A 21,174-nucleotide genomic window follows, 5' to 3' on the forward strand; every position below is an offset into this window, starting at 1 on the left:
ATTTGATTTTACAATGGTGAATTTCTCTCTATTAATTCACACTGGTCAATGATTGATGGATGCATCATATGTATTTTCTTCTCAAGTGAAACAAGTTTTTTACTGTCATGATCCAATGGATGACAGTTGGTATGTTGTGCTCTGTAATACCCCTAGAGACTTGATAGACATCGGGGATAGAAGTAGAGATGACATTGAAATAAGATCAGAATCTTTACCTCTAGTAGCACAAAACTTAGATGAAACTATCACTAATATAACACAATTTCAATGGGTTCGGGAGGACGTTGATGAAGATATTTATGATAATTGATATTACATAAGAATGTCGTAAGATTTTATATCTTAATTTATTTATTTATAATTTTATAACTTTAACATGTTGTCCTTCAATATATTCATTAATTAAACCGTTTTCTTACTAAAAATGTTGTTTGTTTATTACAGATATCAAGTCGAGGAGAAAAATTTGTGATTTGCGAATTGTTCGAGCTTCTGAAGAGCATGAACAAACAAATAATGAGGAATCAAATGTTGTTGACTCTTCAGAAGTTCCTATAACTGTTAAAGAATCTGTAGAAATTCAAGGTAATGTTCGACACTTAATTTAATAGTTTGTTCATTTTGAAAACTGACATTTAATAATTTCTTATATGGTTGAAAATGCTGGAACACTCAAGACTAGAGGACGTACAACGTTGAAGGAATTATACTAACTTCCTCCTGGGCACCGTGTCAAAGTTTTAAGAAATGATGTCGGTCAATCTATTGGCCCAGAAGCACGTCTTCTATCCGGTTACTTAGGCATAGTTGGATGTAATGCTAATCTTTTACCGATCAATTATGAGTCATGGCGCGAAATGCCTAATAGTAACAAAAATCAGGTTTTGGATTTCGTTAAGGTGATAATGTCATTATAATAGATACTCTATAATAATTCAATAGTAATTTATACTTACTTTGAACACTTATTTGATGTATAGGAGAAATTTTCTTTAGAGGTCTCTGACGATTATTTGAAGCAAGCGTTAGGGAAGATATGAAGAGACCACAAGAGCTCATTAAAAAAATACTTCAAGAATGATCTCAGCCTTGAAGAGAAACTACAAATTGTCTCACCTGGAATGCTCATGTATCAATGAGAAGATACAATCAGATTTTGGAGTTCACAAAAAGGATAGGTATGACTTATTTTTCAAAAATAATTTTAACGAATTATAATATTGACTCTATAAGTGGTTGTTTGAAATTTTAGGATCGAGAGCATGTTGTTGTTTCTAACAGGCAACAACAAAAGTTTACGCACACAGTTGGATCGAAGAGCTTTGCTTGTATAGCTAATGACGAGGTATTATAGATTATTCACATATTTATTTGTATTCCATGTACATACTGACTCAAATTAATTATATAAAGGTACATTGTAGGAAAATACATCTGGTTCTAAAGTTAGCTGAATCAAACTCTTCGACATGACACATACAAAAAATGATGGCACTCCTATGGCTGCTGAAGCTGCAGAAATTATGGTACATTTATTGGATAGAGGATTTGAATTATGTTTTATTTATATTTGTAGTATGACATTTTTATTTGAATTAATTATTTACTTTATTATTAGGAAAAATTGAGGGGAAAAGGGCAGAGTATAAAGCTATGACTTCGAGTCATGGTCTTGTTAATGTGGATGGCATTGAAAATCAAGCTATTAATGACGTTTTGGGTCCTGAAAGATATGGTCGAGTTTGCTGTCAAGGATCATTCGTTACTCCCACCAAATATTTTGGATCCAGTTCATCTCAGTACATGTCATCACAGTCTCAGTCTTCCCAATTAGAAGTTAGTCATTTAAAACAAAAGTTGGCTGAAATGGATCAACAAATGGCTAACATGAAAGCCGAAAATGAAGCGAGGGAAGCAGCATATCAGCAGAAATGTAAAGAATTTAAAAAATGAATTGAAGCTATGATGCATATGATAAAGAAAACGCAACCTCATAATCCACCATCTTAGGTCTTATTTATGTTATATGTTTTGTTAATGTTACTAAACAATGTTTAACTGCATTACTATTATGTTAATGTAAACTTTTATTTACTATAATGGATTTGATGTTGGTTGTTATGGAAATAGAGTTTGTTGTTATAGATGTCATGTTTGTTAGATAATGGAACAGGTTGAAAAAACAGATTTGGGTAATCAAAGAAAAAAATAAATTATTGTCAATTTTGTGTTCATTATTGGCGTTTGTAATAAAAACGTCGCTAAATAACACAAACAATATCGGCGTTTTACATAAAAATGCCACAAAAAGTTTAGATAATCAGCGGTGTTTGTATAAAAAAGTCGTTATATATCTCGACCTTTTGCGCCGTTTGTCCCATAAACGCCGCTATATCTCTTCACCTATTGCGACATTTATTCCAAAAATGTCATTATATCTCTTCACCTATTGCGGCGTTTTTTGTTATTAAATGCCGCGAACTTTAGCGGCGCTAGTTTGCCCGACGCTTCTTGCGGCATTTTCATATCACCGCAAGCATTTTTAGCGGTGCTTAAAAACGCCGCTATAAGTAAAAAAAAGCCGCAAATGCTCTTTTTTGATGTAGTGTAGGCATGAATTAAAATATTCAAAAGTTTAGAGACTCAATTATAATAAGAGTCATAGTTTAGGGATTATATTACAATCAACTCATTTTTATGTGCTAATTTCAGTTTAAATCAGTAATCATTTTAAAATCATTGAAATTAAAATTGTCCCCTCCTAAAATTCTTGTTTAATTATTATTTAAGACATTGGTTTAAATTTAATGAAATTAAGTATTGGTTATTTATTTTTCTGATTTAATTTTTTTAAGACATTTTAATTTTAGAATTAGTGAAATTAAATTGTAACTTCCTTAATTTTTATGATTTAATTATTTTTTAAGATTTTATTCATTTAGAAGTTAAAGCAACTCACCCCTTGTAGTTCATTTCTAGTTCCATACCTATATTTTTGCGATTTAAATTTATATTTTTCACTACAACTAAAAATACATTTTCTTTTAGTGATATTAATGGTGGTTAAGATTTTCTTTTAGTCATACTTTTTAAATATTTTTATATAATTTAAAATTTTTTTATTGATGATCTTTTTCTATTATTAAATTTTTATATTTTTATATCTTTTAAACTTTTAATATAAAATTTTAAAAATTTATACCATTATGCTTTGATCTTTAATTGAATTGTACTGGATTCGCTAACATAATGCTAAATCCATGGCCTTACTTCATATTATAGGTAGAAAAATAAAGCCGGGAGTCATTGTCTTTCCCACCTAGATAAAATGATCAAATTTCTTCCAAGCCCCTCTTAAAATTCATCAATTCAATTTAATCCATTTAGCATACTTTTTAATTTTACTTTGAGCCCTCCAATAATTTATATTTATCACGACCCTCCTAACAGTAGATTTATGGCTTTTCCTGGCTGTAATCACAGACAGAGTAACACAAAGGCATGTGATTAACCCAAGTTATTCCTATAGGTAACCAATTTCATTTTAATCTTTTATTCATTTCATCAATATAATCATCCTTTTATTATTGTCAATCTCGAAATAATAAATGACTGGCAATTTTGTTAAATATACGCTAATTTTACGAGAAATTAATAATAAATCAACATGAAATAGACCCACAACAATAAAAGAAAAGATTGACAATATTGCCAAATTCAAAAATAAATGTAACTAATCTATAGATCAATGCAGCTGGAAACTCATATGGTTCATACTGTTGGGAAACCGAGTTATTTCCCACACGAATGTAGTTTTAAAATTGACATAAAATGTCAATATCAAAACTACCAAAATTGCACAGCGAACAAACCTTTTGAACTATTGAATATTGAAACACAATGGAAAACTCAATAAAGAACAATAATGGAGAGAACACACCAAATTTACGATGTTCAACGAAAATATCATCTACTCCTCTGGCACCACAATAGATGATAACTTCACTATCAACAAAATATTACAACAAATGGAATTCCAAAAATTCCCAATATATTACAAAGTGGGAGAACGAAGAAAACAAATAGGAGAGAGAACTTATTGTGATGCTTTCAAATGAAAGAGGTCTATTTATAATTGAGTTTCAAAGACTAATCTTACAAATAACCTAATAGTTTAGGGACCAAATGATAATTTTCCCATATACACAAGTTGGCAATTTGCCAACTTGTCAAATTGCAAATATTTGGTGTCCATCAAAGCCCCTTTTCAACTTGTATCAACTTGTTAACTTGGGTAACAAAATCAAACTTGAATTCTTTAATGGTAGTAAATTCAAATTCGAATTTTTTTATGGTTGTAAAGTTGAACTTAAATTCATGTCAATTTTGACTACCATTTGGGCTTTATCCAACTTACAATTTGTAAATATACAAGACACACATAACACATGCACCCAATAATCTTTAAATTTAAAAACAGAAAATCAATCAATTATTTGGTTCATCAAAATAATCACCCTTTTATTATTATCAATCTTGAAACAAAAAATGATTAAAAAGATTATTAATTATATGTTAATTTTATAAGAAATTAAAACAAATCAACATAAAACAGACCCAAAATAAATAAAAAAACAGAAAAGATTAACAATATTGATCAAATTCAGAATAAGGATACCTTAATCTATAGATGAATGACTTTGGAAACACATGATTCATGCATACAATAACCTTTTAACTTTTAAACATAAAAAAACAATCTTTTCGTAAAGCATGAAAACGCACCTCTATTGCGTTTGTTATCAGTCAAAAGTTTTTTGCCAATTGATTTTCGAGCTCGAAAGCCGAATACAACATCCCGTAAAGTCTGGTGCATGCATGCGTCTTGGTGAAGCCAACAATCTTGGATTTACGCGTGCATGATAACTCTTTGTTCATGTATTCTGCATTTCGAGCTCAAAGAGTGATGGCAGTCTTGCAAGATCCACAATAATAGGAAGAGTAATGAGGAATCACAGTGAAAATCAAGATGGTGGCTTGAAAGAATTTGCAGGGACTAGGGTTTTGAAATTACATATATAAGGGAAAACGAAACTGGGTTGCAGATTGATCAAAAGGTTTCTCAATCTTCAGGTGCAAGAAAACTTTAGATGCAAATATTTATATACCTTTTTTATAATAATCAAATATTTATATACAAATATAAGATGATAGGGCAAATTAGCATAAGCTAAAGACACTAACCCTTCATCCTACAATACTTGATATGGGAGAAAGAATCAAGATGATGAAGGAATCCATTGATCTCCTTGAATGAAATTTTGGACTGAATACGTATGTAAATGTTGGGATGGAATTTGAGAACTCCATGCAACTCTTTTCGAAACAACGGATCCTGGACCGGTATTCCCAAATTCACCAAAGAAGAGTGTTTTCAATGCAAAGTCACCGTCCCATGGCATCCATCCATCCGGATGAATAAGATCTTCCATAACACAGTTTATAAAAACTATCCTCGAGAATTCCTTCCATGGCCTTCCCAAATAGTTCTTGTGCAGTTTGGGGTTGCTATGGTAGTATCTCATGTATTCATCAGTTCCATTGATCAAGCAGTTCTGGAAAACCAGGCCAGTTGATTGAGCAGGATCTGTTCTACCGAGAGCTGCGATGGCATTGTTGGCACCTTTTTCGGGGTTTAACTGGCGGGGAGCAACCAGAATTTCACAATCCTGGAACATGGAGGCTGAGTTTCCGAAAACAAAATCGACATTCCCCTGAATACGTCACTTCTTGTAGAACTGGCGGAGCGAATGAACATAGAGAGTATCTTGGTTACCAAGGAATTCACAGTTTTCAACAACGGAAAGATCACTATCTGATCTGAAGGCCACTGCTTGGTGCACATCAGGGCCTGCTGTGTTCCTGATTGTCAGGCCTCTTGCCATAAATCCATCAGCAAGAATTCCTGCAACAATCAAACCCCATTGTTAAAATCTCTCCTACTTACTGATTTCCATTAGTAAAGAAAAGATTGGATTAGATTCATGAATACTCTAGATATTCCTATTCGTCTGCCTTGATTGCTCGGTAGCTCTAGCGGTTCAAGCTTAAGCTTGTCTAAAGAATAATCGAGCCGAATTCAAACTCAACTAACTTTTGAACAAATATATCATTTTTATACGGTTATGTAGAAATTATCCGGAAACAAAGTTAAAACTATGTGCGCGCGCTAGCTTTATCATATAGGTAAAACTAGAATCCTTAAACAAAGTTAAAAGTTTAAGGGTAAATCATCACTCAACTTTCTTTTCAATCTTAATTTGATCACTAAATTTTTTAAAATTTCAGTTTAATCACTGAATTTTTAAATTACTCATGTTTTAATTACTCGGTTATTTATCTATCTAATTGTGTGCTGACTTGATATTTTTATTAATTTTTTAAATTGACCGTCATGTTGATTGTTGTTATCAACGATTGTTAGATCCATAATTTTAGATTAATCTATTTTGATTCTCTAAGTATGAATTTAACCTCCATTTCACATGAATCCATAAAACTTAACCATAAAAATCAAATCTTAATCAAACCCTTAACCTTGAGTCACAATCAAACTGTAAACTCCAACACGCATTTTCACTCATAAATCTCAATTTTGTAGTCAATGCTCTAGTTATTAGATGTAAAATTCCAATGGAGTAAAAGTGGAGGTTGATGATAAGGACAATACATCTAAAAATTTTAGTGATATGACTGTAAGATGATGAGATCAACAAAAAAGACTTAAAATTTAAGAGAAATTTTGAGACTTTGTGGAGTTTTTATGTGAAACTAAATTGAAATATCTGTTGAGGATAAAAAAGATTAGTCAAATGACAGTATTTTTTGTCATAAGTGATGTCAAACTATGGCGGCTTGACATATTGAAGTTGTTGAATGATATATTTATGAAGTGGTATTTTTCGGTTAAACGGACACTAGATTTATTTCTTAAAAAATGATTTTTGATGAAAAATTTTGAGATTAATCGGCTCCAACAATAATGTCCAATGGTAATAAGAGCGATGGTCTACATGGTGGTCGAAATATGAGTTTAGATTAGATCGGGAGAGAAAAAAAAAGGAATTTTTTTATAAGAATTTAAAATAACATCAGTTTTTGTTTTTTTAATACATAATCCAAAATGATGTTATTTTGTGTAAATTACATCTCATAATATTGTTAATTATTTAAAGATAAAACGATAAAATAAGAGTAATTAAAAAATTAAAAAGTTAAGCAAAAGAAGAGGATACACTCACCGACGGTAGCAGTATTAAAAGTGGAGATTCCATGCATCTTCACATTTAAAGAACCCGTAATAATGGTTTTACCCATTCCATCCCCCAAAAACACCACATTTCTCTTCTCAAATGGTACCCTCACCGTTTCTTCGTACACACCTTCCTTTATATATATCACGAAACGCCGTCTACTCTCTGGATTATCCGGTGCGGCGTTCACGGCCTCTTGCACCGACTTATAATTCCCTCCTCTTCCGTCTTTACTCACCGTTACATCCACCTTCAAGTTCTTCGATACACCCCCTTTAGACCGCAGCTCCGTCCCACCCGTCACCTTCTCGTAAAACCCGTCCCGTTCTGTCTTGGGACCCACTCCGCCATGTCCTTCCCGTAATTATCGTAAGCCACCATCATGCTCAACGCGTTGCTGGTGTGTTTCGTCAAAGCATCCAAGAACGACATCGTTTTGCCGATCAGTTTGGTGGTGTTCACGTACTTGAGCGCGCTCCAACAGCCGAAATGGTAGCCAAGGGCGGCACTCATCCATGCACGAGCATCCTTGATCTTTCCACGAGCCAGAGAGTCATTGGTTGATCTGATGCGATAATCCGAGTAATAAAGGATGTTCACACAGTTGGTGGCGGCAGTGGTGCGGTTCAGGTCGCCTCTCGAGGTGTCGAGGATGGTTTTGACCATGGATTGTCCTTTTTTGAGCTTATCGTAAGTGTCGGAAAGGGCAGATCGGATGAAGTCGAGGGAGGTTGGATTAGGAGGAAGGGAGGATCGTGAAAGAGAGGCCCTGCAAGGTCGTGGGAAGCGAGTAGATTTGCATGCAAGGCGGATTTCGGAGGAAACAGGGAAATTTGGGTTTCGAGTTGAAGACGATGGAGTAGAGAAAAAATTGAGGGAAAGAAGGGAAAACAGAAGAAAAGCGGACATGGATTCCGATACAAGGAAAGAAAGGGGATTTTTTCTGTGGGAAGGAGGTGGTGCTGTTGATGCTATATATAACACAACCAATGAATTGGGAATCCATGGCTTTCAAAAGTTTTCCAATTTTGTTTTCCTTTGATTCAAACATTCATTCTACCACCTAAAACATCCTTAAACATCAAGTGATCCGCCCTACATTTCGGATTTTGTTTTACGTAATCCAATTCTGCTTTAGCGGAATGAATAATAGATTTTTTAAACAATATTAAGATTTTAAATTTTTATGATTTCGAGTAGAGCAAATTAAAATAAGAGGGTCATCCCAACAATAAATCTATGCGAAACCTGGTATGACTTAGTTAATTAATATATTAGATATCAACAATAAGTGTTGATTGTCTCGTAATATTTTATCTCAATATAAAATGTTGGGACTAAAATACTAAAAGCATAAAGATTTAAATAATTATTTAATCTAACATAAAAGATTTATTTTGGTATTATGTCAAAATTATTTTAATTTCAAAAGTAAAGAACAAAAGTTATTAAATGATACGATGTGCTCAATGATATACTATAGTTTAACATATGATATCATTACGACAAATGATTAACGATTTTATTAAATATACGTTAATATTACTAGAAATTAATAACAAATCAACATTAAATAAACCCAAGACAAGAAAAGAAAAAAAAAGATTGATAATATTGTCAAATTCAGAATAAGGGCACTTAACCTATAGATCAATGTCTTTGGAAACACATATGGTTCATGCACACAATAATCTTTAAATTTTTAATATAGAAAATAAATAATTTATTCGGATCATCAACATAATCGAATCACCCTTTTAGTGTTCTTGAAACAACAAATGATTAACAATTTTGTTAAATATACATTAATTTTATGAGAAATTGATAACAAATCAACAAAAAAGAAAAGAAAAGATTGCCAAATTCAGAATAAGAAAATCTACAGATCAATAAACTTGGAAACACATGATTCATGTATACAATATAATCTTTAAAATTTAAACGTAGAAAACCAATAAAATATTAGTAAAACGTAGCTTTGGTGCGTTTGTTATCAGTCAAAATTTTTTGCCAATCAATTTTCGAGCTCGAAATGCAGAATACAACATCCCGTAAGGTCTGGTGCATGCATTCGTATCGGTGAAGCAAACAATCTTGGATTTACGCGTGCGGCAAACTGTGTGTTGCTGTATTCTGCATTTCAAGCACAAAGAGCGATGGCAGTCTTGCAAGATCCACAAAGCCGGTACGATCGAGACAAGAATAGGAAGGGACGGACCGTGAAAATCAAGATGGCTCGTAAGAATATGCAGAGACTAGGGTTGTGAAAGTATATATACAAGGAGACGAGGGTTGTGAAAGTATATATACAAGGAGACTAGGGTTGCAGATTTGGCCGGGGAAAGGTTTCTGAAACCAACTAGTATTTTATATATGGTTTTAATAAATTCTTCGTAGGTGTTTATGCCTTGGTTTGGGCCGGGAATATGTATCATTTACCTATATTGTTCACATGTTCTATATACAACGACTGGTTGTATTGCATTTGTTTCTTAAGAATTTTCTCTAAAAAGATAGTATTCGCACGGACGTGTCGAAGACACGTATTACCACGACCACGACCCGAGACGAGACGGACGGCAGCAGTGGCGGCGCGCGAGAGTCCTCCTTGTTCTCTATCACTCAACAAGGAAGTGGGAAAGCCAAGCCTTAAATACCATTCCCAATAGTGTTTCCAATACTATGTGGGATTGAGCCTTACCAACACTTGTTTCCAATACAATGTGATTATTCAGGAAACAATTAACAATCATGCACCTTAAAACAACTGAATCAGCAACCAATTGCATTAGTATTATACGATTAAATATGTCATAATTAAATGTTAATCTACAATCAATCGTGATTATTGCAATTTTAAGCAAAACATTCAAAAATAATATCACTATTTAAGGCTCAATCCCACATAGTATTGGGAACAAGTGTTGGTAATGCTCAATCCCACATAGTATTGGAAACACTATTGTGAATGGTATTTAATGCTTGGTTTTCCCACTTCCTTGTTGAGTGATAGAGAATAAGGGGGACTCTCGCGCACCGCCGCCGCCGTCGTCCGTCTCGTCTCGTCTCGGGTCGGGTCGGGTCGTGGTCGTGGTCGTCGTAATACGTGTCTTAGACACGTCTGCGCGAATACTAACTTTTTAGAGAAAATTCTTAAGAAACAAATGCAATACCGTCGTTGCGATTTTGGACTATCGCAACGAATTTGGAATAAATCGCAAGTTCAACTATCGCAATGCGAATATGTAAATCACAATGCGATATTCGAAGTTCGCGTTACGAATCTGGAAACTGATTTGCGATACCGGAGATCGCTTTGCGAATTATCGATCGCATTGCGATTTAGTTGGTCATTTTGGCAAATCCAAAAAAAGTTGGTTAAAATCATATATTATACGGCATTTTTGGTCTCTGAGGTTATTTTCTCTTTATGAAAATTGAAGCTAATTTTGGCTTGATTTGCCTATGTTAGACGTGGGATCTATGAGGCGATAATGCTTTTTAGACACCCTTCTTCATTCGTCACATTTGTCTTCTTCATCTCTCCCTCCTTAAAATTAAAAGCTTAAAGCTTGGCATCCTAGTGGAAGAATTTTAACTCAATTAAGATAAGAAACATCTCCAATAAATCATGGGCTTTAAAATGAGAGGAATGTTATCATTTTTTGAGAAATGAATTTGGGAAGGATTTAAAACTTGAGATAAATATAAGAGTATTTATAACATGTTTATGTTTCTAAACTTATCCTTAGTGTTTATGTTATCATTTTGTATGATTAAAAATCTCTTTTGGTTATATTTGATTAATGAAAGAGAAATAATAAACCTCTAAAGCTAGAGGCAAGGAGAAAGTTGAACTAAGAGTTTCTATTAGTGTTTTTAAGCATGTTTATGTGATGCATTGCAGTGGCGGATTCAAATATTTAAGAATAGGGGTCTAAAATTTTAATTTTCTTTTCTTAAAAATAATGGGTATGCAAAAATTGTAATTTTTTTTCTTTTTTTCTTAACACAGTAAGCTAAATTTAACTATTTTTCCAAAATAATGGGGATGCACTTAGCCCTTATGGGGGCTTAGTGCATCCGCCACTGATACAATGTATGTGGTTTATGATTTTTTGAGCAAGTTTAAGTGATATACATGCATGTTTAGTGGCTTAAATGATTAATTCGTATCCATGGACTTTAAAAATGAAGTATGACCTTTATTACAATGTGTAGAGGGAATTTAGAAGTGAAATCCGAGCTTAAAATGATATTTTCTGGGTTTTAGTATCAATATTGTTCTTAAAGTATTGATATTGTATGAATACGAAGTAGAAATATGAGCAATTTATTCTAGAAGTATCGATACTCTTGCTCTAGGTATCAATATTATCCTTTCGATGTCGATACCGAATGTTGGGTATCAATATTAGTTGCAAATTTATAAATCTAGTGTATCTATTTGGTATCGATATTGCCTAAGAGTATCAATATCATAGGGTTGAGTATCGATACTAAGGTTAGTAAAAAGATTGTTTTTCCCTAGCTTTTAAAACACGCGAAAAGGATGAGAGATAATTTAATAAGGTTAAATGAGATTAATTAGATGTATTAGTTAATTAAATGATTAAAGTGCCCTTAAGGGGTTCATATAACTAAAATACTCTTATAAATGTAAAATTATGAAAATGCTCCTATGAGACTAATCAATAAAAAAATTGCTTAAATGCATAGAATGAATAATTGACATAGAGTTTCAATGCTTGACCTTAGTGGTGTAAAGGTATTTATTTGTTGGCTTTAATGATGCAAGTGAGATTACTCGTTGGCCATAGTGGCATAAGTGTTATTACTTGTGGCTTTAGTGGAGATTATTTATATATATATATACACACACATTACTTGTGCAACTTATCTATTTATGCGATCTTAGTGCCAATTGAAATATATTATTATATATACGATCTTAGTGGTGAATAAATATCTATTTAATCGGTTTTAGTGATGAGGTGACAAATATGCATATGTATACTTATGAGGCCTTAGTGGCGAATTTTATTTGAATAAATGATGTTATATATACACTCACTCGATATTAGATAAGATCGAGAGATATGGATGTATTATTGATGATGTGATTGAATATTAACTTGGCAACTATTGATGAAAGTTCATGGCTTGGGCCTCTAGATACAGAATAGGAAAATCATGAGACCAATCCTGTTGAGCAAATGTAATATTCAATCAGATGAGCAACTATTTATGATTTCATATTATGATTAGAAATGAAAAAAAAAAACAAATTAAGCAGCGATGGTTTTAGAGCAATGTAACATATGAGGACTATTGTATAATGGATCAAATTTAAGGTGTTACATTGCATTTGATTGGTGTTTCGGTGATTCATATATATATATATGATGATGATTTTCTTCTTGATTACCAGATGTTGCATGCTTGCATGCATGAACTTTGCTTACGATACTAGACATCGGTTATCTGCTTCAATGTAAGTTACTCCTTTCAATTTCATCTTTCTATTTTTTGCTTACGATTCCCAGTTTCGGTACTGAGATCTCATAATTTGTTTTACTCAAATTCATCGCTGAAACTTTCCTGGAAAACCCTTTTTTTTACAGTGCTAGATAATATGATTTCAGTGAACTGATGAAGCAAATAGCCTTTGGGTTTGTTATAATACCACCAATCTTAATTAGTCTTCTCCTTGGATCTTTCTTTTGATCCTTCTCCTCAGATTATACTCCCATTCATGGAATTTCACAACCTTGTCTTGTCTAATACGAATGAATAATAGCAGCTAAAGCCTACGTACGTGTTGGATATATATATTGAGCAATACAAGGATACCTAATTTGTTTTTTAGAAGCTATTCCATACATTTGGAAAATCGTTTTGCATATCAAATACAAATAAAAGAAAATAACACAAGCTGAGGACCCTAAACCCTTCATCGTACAGTACTTGATATGGGAAAAAGAATCAATATGATGCAGGAATCCATTGATCTCCTCGAATGAAATTTTGGACTGAATACGTATGTAAATGTTGCGATGGAATTTGAGAACTCCATGCAACTCTTTTCGAAACAACGGATCCTGGACCGGTATTCCCAAATTCACCAAAGAAGAGTACTGTTTTCAATGCAAAGTCACCGTCCCATGGCATCCATCCATCCGGATGAATAAGATCTTCCATAACACAGTTTATAAAAACTATCCTCGAGAACTCCTTCCATGGCCTTCCCAAATAGTTCTTGTGCAGTTTGGGGTTGCTATGGTACTATCTCATGTATTCATGAGTTCCATTGATCAAGCAGTTCTGGAAAACCAGGCCAGTTGATTGAGCAGGATCTGTTCTGCCGAGAGCTGCGATGGCATTGTTGGCACCTTTTTCAGTGTTTAACTGGCGGGGAGCAACCAGAATTTCACAATCCTGGAACATGGATGCCGAGTTTCCGAAGACGAAATCGACATTCCCCTGAATACGGCACTTCTTGTAGAACTGGCGGAGCGATTGAGCAAAGAGAGTATCTTGGTTGCCAAGGAATTCACAGTTTTCAATGACGGAAAGATCACTATCTGATCTGAAGGCCACTGCTTGATGCACATCAGGGCCTGCTGTGTTCCTGATTGTCAGGCCTCTTGCCATAAATCCATCATCACTAATTCCTGAACAATCAAATCCTATCAAAAGTTTAACCAAAAGAAGAGGAGAATGGAGACTCCATGCATCTTCACAATTAAAGAAGCCGTAATAATGGTTTTACCATTCCATCACCCAAAAACACCACATTTCTCTTCTCAAACGGTACCCTCACCGTTTCTTCGTACACACCTTCCTTTATGTATATCACGAAACGCCGTCTACTTTCTGGATTGACCGGAGCGGCTTTCACGGCATCTTGCAACGTATTATACTGCCCTCTGCTGCCGTCTTTACTCACCGTTACATCCGGGTTTAAGTTCGACGGTACACCTCCTTTAGACAGCAGCTCCGTCCCACCCCACTCCTTCTCCTAAAACCCGTCCCGTCCGTCTTGGGAGGGACCCACGTGGCAATGTCCTACCCGTAATTATCGTAATCCACAATCACGCTCAACGCGTTGCTACTGTGTCCGTCAATTCGTCCAAGAAAGCCATCGTTTCGTCGATCAGTTTGGTGTCGTTCACGTACAGGTGTAGTGGTAGACAAGGGCGGCGCTCATCCATGCATGAGCGTCCTTGATCTTTCCACTAGTCAGAGAATCATTCGTCGATCTGATGCTGTAGTCCGAGTAGTAAAGATGTCCACACAGGTCGTGGCGGCAGTGGTGCGGTTCAGGTTACCTTCCGAGGTGTCGAGGATGGATTTCACCATGGACTGTCCGGTTTTGAGGTTATCGTAAGAGACGGAAAGGGCTGATCGGATGCAATCGAGGGAGGTTGGATCAGGAGGGAGAAGGGAAGGTTGAGAAAGTGAGGACTGGCAAAGCCGTGGGAAGCGAGTGGATTTGAATTCAAGGAGGATATTGGAGGAGTTTGCGGAGGCCGGTTGTGGGTTCTGAACGTAGTGGCAGGTGGTAGACGATGAAGTGGACAAAAATGCGAGGGAAATAAGGGAAAAGTGAAGAAAAGGGGACATGGATACTGATGCAGGGAAAGAACTTGGTAATTGAGAGGTGATTAGTACCTAAAACATCCTTAAATACGAAGTGATCGAACGTAATTTTCGAGATTTTAGTTTCACATATAACTTCACATTATTGTATTTTGACATAGTCGTGAGTTAATATTTTTTTTTCGTTCGGCAACAAAATTTTATTTATTAAAGATCGTTAGGTTATGATTTTTAGAATGTGAACCGATGTTTTTTTATGCTTTTGATTGTTTCAGAATTCTGCTATCGTCAAAGATTGTTACGTTACGAAAATATTACATCAATATTTATTGATCGTTAATCAAATAACGATTTATCTAAGCGTACGTCGTATATTAAAATACACCACTAATGTAACACAGATGTACACTGTTAACTAAATTGTTCTTATTAAATAAATATGAAAAAATATAACGACCTATTAATAATTGATCATTTATTATTATTTAGTTTAAATTTTAATAAAAATATGATTAAATTATATTTTTTTATTAAAAATTATAATTATTTTAAAATTTTTATTTATTTAAAATTAAAATATAATTTATATAAATTATTCATCTCGACAATAATTATCAAATTCACGATAATCGTATTCATCGTCCATTAGTACGAGTACTTAAAAGAAAATAAAAAGAGTTCGAGCCACATAGATTCATTACTTTCCTATCTACTCGAGATTTTAAGACAATCATATTAGGATATGGCAGGCACAGGAGGGACCCTTGTGTTTGTTTGGGAGGATAGAGAGGATGAAGGTCAGAGATACATTTAATCCAATGGTTAAGCATAAAACACAAAGTTTTATACCATCTGATTGAAATATGTAGTTATACCAAAGATTGGCATATGATCGAAATATGTGATATATTTAGTGTCAAATATTGACACATGTTACCATCTGATTGGAGGATAAACAATTAAATTAAATAAATTTAAATTGTTGAAAAAACCTTTAATCTAATGGTGACATGTGTCACCACATGATTAGATGATTAAATTTATTGAATTAAATTAAAATTAAGATCAAATCGATATAATGTATAAGTATTGAGGGCCAAATATATAATTATACTAATTTTATTAATGATCATGTCAGTACTTCCGTTTAATATTAATGGCAAGTGAGTTTAATGACATCATTTAAATAATTAAATGGTTTAATTAACAAAAATTAAAGATTGATGGTAAAAGTAAAAAGGGCTAAATAGTTAAGTGGTCAATAGTATAATTTACCTAAAAAAAGAATTTAGTTGCAAATAAATTGATATCATTTAAATAATTAAGTGGTCTAATTCACAAAAAGTAAAGATTGATGGTAAAAATAAAAGATCTAAATAGTTAAGTGGTAAATAGTATAATTTACCAAGAAAGAAAAAAGAATTTCGTAGCAAATAAAATAACTGCGTTTGTTTTTACAAGTAGCGCAGGGGCGTCCTTTAGCGTACTCTTTACTTTTCGCTTCTCTGAGCTCTCAACTCTTGGCTCCTTGACTCGGTCTCCCTCGGTGCTCTCTCTTGCGACTTCCTTCCCCACGGGTAAAATTCTAGGGTTTCACTTCTATATTTCAATTTCTATTTCTTGTTCGCCACAAATAATCATCGATTTAAGGTCTTTACTCTGATCTCTTACGTCTTTTGTCTCCGTCTTCCTTGATTTTTGGACTTAGGGTTTCCTTGATTTGAATGACCTGATTGATGATCTTGTGATGATTTTTTTTATGAACTATTTAATTGACATGGGGTATTGGTATTGAAAGAAGTGTTCATATTTTGGGTTTCCTTGATTTGAATGAACTGATCGATGAATTTTTTTATGAACTTTTAATTGATATGGGGGTCTTTATATTGAAAACAGGGTTCGTATTTTACAGCAAATGTCTTTTGAGCTCAGTTGGGAACAGCCGATTCTTTATTCTGATTTTCGGTTTATGAACTGTGGGAGATTGAGGTATTTTTCTCAAAAGATTTCTTTTAGGCATTGGACCTGGCCTATATTCTACGCGTCAGGTTTGATGTGACCAGTTTTCTCGTTTGGATTCTTCGATTCTGCTCTGCTACTTTATTCTAAGCGGAGTCACAGTTTTTTGTAATTCATTTTCTAGTGATTACTTTGGACTTTTCTGATGGGTAAAAACTCATTGGCACCGGGTTTCGATTCCACCCCACTGATGTGGAACTTATTATGTATTATCTGAAGCGGAAAATATTGGGTAAGAAGCTTTCCGTCAATCCAATTGCTGAAGTCGATATTTACAAATATGCACCATGGGACTTGCCTGATAAGTCGTGCTTGAAGACCGGGGACCTTAAATGGCACTTTTATTGTCCAATGGCAAAGAAATACAGTAGAGGAGATAGGGTGAATCGGGCATCTGTATATGGCTATTGGAAAGCCACAGGAAAAGATAGAGCTGTAAAGTACAATGACGAAGTTGTAGGGATGATAAAAACCTTGGTTTTTCACCAAGGTAAAGCTCCACGTGGTGATCGAACGGATTGGGTGATGCACGAATACAGACTTGAAGTAAAAAAACTGGCTGACAGAGGGATTGTTCAAGATTCCTACATGCTTTATGTTGTCTTCAAGAAGGATGGTATGGGCCCAAAAAATGGTGCTCAATATGGAGCACCATTTAAGGAAGACGATTGGAGTGACGACAATGATGAGACAAATTTGCCTGGTACTAGTTCCCTTTGCGTTAGGTCTACAGTAGCTGTTGCTAGTGCCTCATGCATCCCTGAGAGCCTATGTATTGGATCAACTGTCGAATCAAGTGGGGTTCACTCACAGCCATTGGTTGGTCATACTAATGACAGAGTAAATTGTATCACTGTCACTGATGCTGATGCTCATACTTCCCCTACATGTGGAGGGTTTACTGTCGATTCAAGTGGGGTTCACCCACAGCCATGGGTTGGTCATACTAATGACAAAGTAAATTGTACCACCGTCACTGATGCTGATGCTTATACTTCCCCTACATGTGTAGTCAATACTGAAGCTCCCATGGTTGCTGTAACTGACTCTGTTCCTGCATCGTTGGAGGCTCCTCAACTTGCTCTGGTTCCTCAAGATCAAGAGCACATCGATAACAACATTGTATCTCTGCTGGATGCCTTTTCTGAAGATGATGGTCAAATGATTTGGAATGTTTCTGATTCATTTACCGTGGCTCCTCAAGTTTGTGAGGAAGATGATATTCTATCCATGTTGGCAGCTTTCACTGAAGTCGACAATTCAAATAATTGGTGCCTTTGAATAAGGATGTCATAAAACTCACTCCTTCGATTGTCGAATTTGATATGTCTGCACCCTTCCCCCCCCCCCCTTTTAGGAATATCACTACTGTTTGGTTTACCAGTTTTCTTAACAGGTACACTTGCATTTGAGATACCTTGTGTCTGTTTGATTTATCATCTTATGTTTTCATGCTTTCTGTAATGGAATTTTGAGTTTAAACATTGAATGTTTGGTTTCTGTAACTGACATATGACCCTCGTATAATGTTTTGAATGGATGCTTGCATGTCAGTTGTGATATTGATGATTCCTTTGTTAGATTTGGACAGAATCATTAGATGTAAAGTAGAAGCAACATTAAAGTTGCTGTTTTCCTGGTAATCTCAGACCAAATCTGTTGCTCCTTTTCCCCTTAGTTCTGTTGTCTTATTTAGAATGGTGTGCTTTATGTTATTATATCCCAGAAATCAAGGCATAAACAAAACCATCTCTTTCAATCTTGGCTCATGCACAGAACAATATTACTCAATCCTGAAAATTTTAAACTTTAAACCTAAAAAACATATCCTGGTTGACAATTTGGTGTTTTAAGAAGAGGGGAAGAAAAGGATTTTACAGAAGAGAGGAAATCCAATTCTTGGTGAATCTTTACAAGTTTCAAAACATATGTTTACATGTTGTAATTTATATCTCAATTAACATAAAATCTCAAGCTAAATTTGATGAGTATCTTTTTAAAATATAAGTAGATGAAAATTTTCTCACAATTTTGAAAGTGTTTGTAGAAACTTGATGGTTTTGGGTTCAATCTTAGAAGGCTCAAAACGAATGAATGATTATTAAAGATGATATGGTTGTGGGTTCAAAATTTGATGTTGATTATACCGGTTTTATATATCAAAAATCACGACAAAACCTCACTTTCTGCGCCTCAAATAAATAGGTGACCTTTGTAAAGCTTGAATAGTTAAAATAATCTATTGAATTAAGTTAAAAATAATCTATTAAAATACTTTTTAATTATTAAAGTTTTAAAAGTTATAAAGAATAATTATTAAATTTACCGTTTTATTAAAAATTATCATTATACTATTATAAAAGAGTGATAAATTTAAAGACTAATTTAATAAATTTAAAATAATGCTATTTTTAAATATTAGTGACCAAATTGATCGTTTTAACATACTTTAGTGAAATGGTGTACTTTACCCTTTCATATTCAGTAATCGACAAATTTTCACTTTCCATGACATGAGAAATCTTTTTTTAAAAAGTAGTATGAAAGTTTGAATAGTGGATTAGGTAAAGCTCATTCCGAACCTGTCGACAATTGAAAATCAAGGCGGCTTAGCCGGGGAAGGACGTGGACTGCCAACGGTTCTAGCTCCGGCAGCCTTTTCACAGCACAGAATTTGGGCTGCGCCGCTGCAGCATCGATTACTAAAATCTCCGCGTCACAGCAAATCATGCAGAGTCTTCCGCCACCGGCGGCCATTTGGCGTGCTCCTCTGAGACTCGCGATCTCCACTATCGGCTCCCAATTATCGCTTTCTTTGTTATACCTTATGAGTAGTCCCTTATCTTCATCAACGGCGTATAGAACCTCCTCGTCCATGGCGGCGACGGGTCCTCTCCAACCGTCCACAATCCTTCCGGCATCTCTTCCCATATGTCATTATCGACATCATAGAGAGTCCCTTGTTTCGCCACGTTCACCATACAAATCTTCCGCCTCCAACCCACGGCATCTATGGCGTCTCTACTGAACCTCCCGTCTTTCAGCTGTCTCATCTTCTTCCATCCGAAATCATCCATTTCATTCTTCTCCTCCTCCTCCAAGTCCCACTTCTCCAATGACCTTTCTACGTTGCTGGAGAAGTTAGACCTAATCCCACTGGCAACGTAATCGGCTGAATCCAACGCATAGGAGGACCCAAACTCCACGAGTGAGATAGCGGCGAGAACAAGAGGGGGGCGGGAAAGAGCCGGAATAAAATTGGGTGCGGTTGCGGCCAAGAGAACGAGATTACAAGAGACTGAAATGGATTGAACCGGTAGGTTTCGGGATATGAAAGAAGGGTGATGAAGAAGGAGATGGGGAGGAAGCCATGACAAGCTGTCTCTCTAACTGCAAGTCAACCTTCCTTTCAAGCTCTTCCAGTTTATTTATTCTTTGTCTCTCTGCATCCTTTAATTTCTGGAATATTATTGAAATCAATAAAAGTCAAAAGACAAGGAAAACCTACAGGTTATTAAAATCATAAAAAACAGTGGTAATCCTAAGAGATAATAAGGACAATGTAATTCTACACTCCAGGGTTTAGGAAAAGATTCCTGTAAAATTAGGAAAGAATTTTTTTCCCATTAGTTCAAAAACATAGAGCTCGTAAGATCTAATACTGGCTATTCTTAGATTAAATCTAAAGAAGGATCCATCACAACAAAGGATGAAACATAATATATATCCACTGTAATAATTAAAAACCATACATACAGGTGAATTATTCCAAATATACGAAATCACTAAGCATTTCATAATCCAGATTCTCTAATTTGCATCAAATACCATTAGAACTATGTGGCTACATGTCAGGTACCGTTTCTGTTTGCCTTTGCTCTTGCAACTTTCTTTTTACTTCAACAAAGCATTACACACATGCAATGTCATTTTTCCTACTTTTCCTACTTGCTTTAGCTTAATTGCTCCCTCAAAATATGAAAGCAAAATGAAGCCTATAATTATCCCAAAAATTCAAACTTTTTTAACTTCTGAGCATTCAAAATTATAGTAATTTTCCCTTAGCGTCCGAAAACTAAAAGCAACAACCAAACAGGTTTCAATTTTTTTTATTTCCACTTTCCACACCCAACAATATCTTCTCATTGACAAAACGATTATTTCAAGAGAAAATTGAAAACGAGGGAAAGAAAAAAGAAACCTCGAAAAACTCAATGGACTCTGCATCTTCTTCCTC

The 21,174-nt window shown here is 34.6% G+C and overlaps 4 pseudogenes; 1 reads left to right on the forward strand and 3 right to left on the reverse strand.

Annotated features, from left to right (window-relative positions):
- Window positions 1–5,277: 5,277 nt before the first annotated feature.
- LOC120136051 lies at window positions 5,278–8,225 on the reverse strand (annotated as a pseudogene).
- A 5,076-nt stretch (window positions 8,226–13,301) lies between these two features.
- LOC120135878 lies at window positions 13,302–14,942 on the reverse strand (annotated as a pseudogene).
- A 1,470-nt stretch (window positions 14,943–16,412) lies between these two features.
- LOC120135989 lies at window positions 16,413–18,264 on the forward strand (annotated as a pseudogene).
- Window positions 18,265–19,508: 1,244 nt separating this feature from the next.
- LOC120135879 lies at window positions 19,509–20,302 on the reverse strand (annotated as a pseudogene).
- Window positions 20,303–21,174: the final 872 nt, after the last annotated feature.

This window comes from Hibiscus syriacus, unplaced genomic scaffold, assembly GCF_006381635.1.
Source record: "Hibiscus syriacus cultivar Baekdansim isolate YM2019G1 unplaced genomic scaffold, ASM638163v2 tig00110621_pilon, whole genome shotgun sequence".
NCBI lineage: Eukaryota > Viridiplantae > Streptophyta > Magnoliopsida > Malvales > Malvaceae > Hibiscus > Hibiscus syriacus.